The sequence below is a fragment of the Coptis chinensis genome, chromosome 9, assembly GCF_015680905.1.
Source record: "Coptis chinensis isolate HL-2020 chromosome 9, ASM1568090v1, whole genome shotgun sequence".
Taxonomy (NCBI): domain Eukaryota; kingdom Viridiplantae; phylum Streptophyta; class Magnoliopsida; order Ranunculales; family Ranunculaceae; genus Coptis; species Coptis chinensis.
In genome coordinates this window covers 50,377,207-50,382,339 of record NC_141464.1, presented here as the reverse complement: position 1 = coordinate 50,382,339, position 5,133 = coordinate 50,377,207, and positions in this window count along the sequence as shown.

The window sequence follows — 5,133 nt, the reverse complement described above, 5'->3', positions numbered from 1 at the left end:
TCTTAGGAAGAGGCTGGCTATTGATTTGAGCTGAGGGGGAGAAATGGGAGTTGCTAACGGAAGGGAATTGGATTCGGAGCTGTAGGGGTCGCGCACGAGACTTGGTTTTAACGTGGGCCTGTTTCGTGTGAGACTAAAGCTGAGGGGGACTAGATCCAGATTTTGAGGAAGACGAAGGTTGTAAGGGTGACACGTGTGGTGGGTTGTCTTGGGTTTAAATGGTCCGAGAATATGAGCTTTGGTTGGGCCCAAAAAATTTCCTAAGCCCAAATCAAGCCTAGAGCCCGAAATAAGCCTAATAAATGTAAACGCTCACACAGGACTCGTTCGGACTCCAAATTGGATGAATGAGCTATCGAAATGATCGGCACAAAAAATGCTATCCAATTATATGAATCATTCTCAAAGATCACAAGAGTTTTTGAAAAGAAGGAGGAGTGTTTTATTTATAAACAAAGTTTTTATTTATATACAAGGGAGATTTACGTGAAAAACACCAGATGTCCAGAAGAGTCACTATTTAAACTTATAGGCAACTGTCATGTCGTCTCTGGAGTAAACCCAATCCAGCCAGACTGTGGCTTTACCTTTATGTATTATGGGGTTAGGGGCAAGACGATACCATCCTGGACCGTGCGCGCTACGGTCTAATAATATTGCCCTTATTACATACGACTATCCTCAAACCGCCCCAAAGGGAACTCAAAGTAACCAATTCTAGGGGTTGGTCTGGTGGAATCCATTGCCCGTTTGTGTTCTAAGTATGCAACATCCGAGGTCGAACACGAATCTCTATGTGCACAACTTAATGCACGGGGATTTTTTTTTTTATAAAAGGCAACAATATGTACATATCTACAAGGTGAGTCTTTTAACGTCAGATCCTCAAGACAAATCGAGTCTTTTAATGTCAAATTCTCAAGACGTTTGCAAGTCTTTTAACATCAGATTCTCAAGATGATTCCCAACCCGTGGAAGAAACGGTGCGGCGACGAAGATTATCCTGCACAGCTGGTATCAGACAAAAGTATACCTTAAACTGGCTAGTATCGGATAAGAAGTAAAGACCTGGATAGAAAGGTGTTTGACAATGCATACACCACCCTATGCTTCACGCACGTCATTTACGAGCAAAAGTACTACGACCATTCCCTATTCGTGATGAGTGAGACTTACACCAAATGATTAGCTGAAGTTCGCGAGGCAGAAAGTAGAACAGGGAAGAGAAGGAAGGAGGTGAAATTTTAGGTACCCATCGTTTACCAGTAGGAATGTTTGCTCGCGTTGCAGAAGACATTTATACTTAATTCTAAAATAGAGTTTTCGTGGACTAAGATTCTGACACTTGTAACCACACACTTCAAAGATCTTTTGAGATCATAAAATAGAAGATGGTCCGACTACCAAAATGGCGTACCCTCTATAGAAACAAGATTGAGTACACCAAATGAAACATCTAGTCTATGTAGACTGGATCCTAAAGAAGAGTCTGTTCAACATCTGGGGAGCGTAATTCGTGGTAATGTTTAAGGCGTTGTCCATTGACTTGAAATTCACTGTTATTTTGTGGATTAAGCAAAGAAATTGCCCCATAATGGGTCATAGCTAACATAATGAAAAGACCAGACCATCGAGTTTTCAATTTACCAGGAAAAATGTGTAATCTGAAGTTTTACAGTAAAACTTTTTGGCCAATTTTGAAATCCTTATGCAAAATGTGTTTGTCGTGCACTCTTTTCATATGAGTTTTGTAAGATTTCGAGAGATCATAAGCATCACTCCAAATCTCTTCAAGCTCATTTAATTGCAGTTTTTGCTTCTCACCTGCCTCATTGATATTGTAATTGAGGCTTTTGATGGCCCAAAGGGCACGATGCTCAAGTTCAACTGGAAGATGACAAAATTTTCAAAAAACAATGCGGTAAGGAGACATCCCGATAGGTGTCTTAAATGCGGTTCGGTATGCCCACAAGGCATCTGATAAGTGGAGAGACCAGTCCTTTCTTAATGGATTGACAGTTTTCTCTAGGATTGACTTTATCTCTCTGTTGGAGACTTCCACTTGGCCACTCGTTTGTGGGTGATATGGAGTAGCAACTTTGTGAGTAACTCTATATTTTTTCATTAAAAACCCAAAAATTTTATTACAAAAATGTATACCCCCATCACTGATGATAACTTTGGGGACACTAAATTAGAGAAAATGTTTTCTTTTACAAATTTCACGACAGTCTTATGGTCATTTGAGCGACATGCGAGTGCCTCAATACATTTGGACACAATCTACAGTGACTAGAATGTAGAGAAAACCTTGAGAAATAGGGAAGGGTCCCATAAAATCAATGCCCCAAACATCAAAAATTTCCACAATTAAGATAGGATTTAGGGGCATCATATTGCGTTTGGTAATTTGACCTAGGTGCTGACAATGAATGCAAGCTATGCAATGTTCGTGTGCATCGCGAAAAATGGTAGGCCAGTAAAAACCACATTGTAACACCTTGCCCGCAGTTTTCTTCCCACTGAAATGACCGCCGCAAGATTGTTCATGGCAAAAAGAGAATACGTCGGTGTGCTCCCAGTCAGGGATGCAACGACGAATGAGTTGGTCGGAACAATACTTAAAGAGATAGGGGTCATCTTAGAAATAATATTTTACAGTGGATAAGAACTTTTACGATCAGGACATGATCAGGAGGAAGGAACTTCCTCAGTAACTAGGTAGTTAACTATATCCGCGTACCATGGAGAGGAGAAAATAGAGTATAAATATTCGTCTGGGAAGGAATTACAGATGGCTTCAGAATCACTATTAATGTCACCAACCAACCTTGATAAATGGTCGGCCACGACATTTTCGGTTCCTTTCTTGTCTTTGATTTCCAGGGTGAATTCTTGCAAGAGAAGGATCCAGCGGAACAATCGCTGTTTCGCGTCCTTTTTCACGAGTAAGTACCGAAGTGCGGCATGGTCAGTATATACGATGGTGGATGATCCAATTAGGTTAGGGCGAAACTTATCCAAAGTATAGACAACAGCTAGGAACTCTTTCTCAGTGGTTGTGTAATTATGTTGAGCGTCATTAAAAGTTTTACTAGTGTAGTAAATGACAATAGGTTTGTCATCATGTCGTTGGCCTAGTACGGCGCCAATGGCAAAGTTGCTAGCGTCGCACATCAGTTCGAATGGTTGAGACCAATCAAGGGGTTGAATGATAGGAGCAGTAGTCAGAGTAGTTTTTAGCGTATCAAAAACTTGTTTGCAATCGAAATTGAAGTCGAATACCGCATCCTTGAGCAGGAGTTTGGTTAAGGGTCAAGCAACTTTAGAAAAATCCTGAATGAACTGCCTGTAAAACCCAGCGTGGCCTAAAAAGGCACGGATATCATGAACTGTTCGTGGGAAAGGTAGCAAAGCAATTTTAACAATTTTAGCTTTATCAACCTCTATCCCGTCTTTCGAAACAATATGACCTAGAACAATTCCTTTGGTCACCATGAAATGACACTTCTCCCAATTAAGTACCAGATTTTTCTCTTCGCGATGTGTTAACACTTTAGAAAGGTTGGATAGGCAGTCATCAAAGGAATTTCCATAAATCGAAAAGTCGTCCATGAAGACTTCCATATAACGTTCCACCATATCACTAAAAATGTGAAGCATGCAGCGTTGGAAGGTGCCTGGGGCATTGCAAAGACCAAAAGGCATTCGTCTGCATGCAAAGGTTCCAAAGGGACATGTGAAAGTTGTCTTTTCTTGATCGGCGGGATCGATGACAATTTGGAAGTAGCCGAAATAGCCATCAAGAAAATAGTAGTAAGCATGACCGGCTAAACGTTCTAGCATCTGGTCAATGAATGGGAGAGGGAAGTGATATTTACGTGTTCTGGCATTAAGTTTGTGACAGTCAATGCAAATTCTCCATTTTAATGGAATGCGAGTGGAGATGCATTCACCATTTTCATTTTGTACAACTTGAATGCCAGACTTTTTGGGAACAACGTGGACAAGACTAACCCAATCACTATCAGAGATAGGGTATATGATACCCGCATCAAGTAAACGTAAAACTTTCTCCCTCACCACCTCTTTTATGGCAGGGTTAAGGCGACATTGCAGTTCTCGCGATGTCTTTGAGCCATCATCCAGATGTATGCAATGCGTGCATACACTAGGATCCATTCCTTTGATATCATCTAAGGACCATCCGCTAGTAGAGCGGTGTTCACGAATGACACGAATCAAATGTGCTTCTTCGTCGGTAGTCAAGTGAGAAGAAATTATTATAGGGTGACTACCATCGGGATTGAGATGCACGTATTCCAAGTCAGAGGGTAGAGGTTTTAAATATGGAGTTAGAGGAGTGGGGATCAAGGATTTGTGAAGGGCCGTCTCTACAATGGAAAAGAGCGAGTCCAGTTCTTCTGAATTAGATGTCAACGTAGTAGTAGGGTCAAATAGTGGTACTGACTCTAATGATGTGTGGACATCCTTAATGTACGAGTTATCGTCAAACTCAGGATTATCAAAATAAAGAAATTGGTGTACCTCGTCCTTGGGAAAAGAGTTTGTGAAATAATCCTCTACTAGACTATCAACCAAGCTAATCTTACCCTCCATTATAGGATCGGAAAATTGTTTCATTAATTTGAACACATTGACTTCGACTGAAAGGTTCCCGAAAGACAATGTCATTGAACCGTCTTGACAATTTATGAGAGCGGTTGCAAGAAATGGACGTCCCAAAATGATAGGAATGAAGTCATAGGCTACTTCGGTATCTAGAATGACAAAATCAACTGGGCAGTAAAAATCTTGGACCTTGACTATGATGTTTTCTACTATGCCTTTTGGATATTTGATGGAGCGATCCGCGAGTTGCAGAGTCATATTGGTAGGTTTTAATTCATGAAGACCTAATTGCTTAAATAAGTAGTAGGGAAGTAGGTTAACACTGGCGCCTAGGTCTAAAAGTGCGGTAGCGATATACTTGTCGCCCAACGTGCATGGTACAGTTGGTCGACCTGGGTCCTTGTATTTAACCACACCATTGGTAGTAGTAATCGAGGAAAATTGCTCAGTGAGGAACGTTTGTTGAGGAATATTTGTACGTCATTTGTTGATGCACATGTC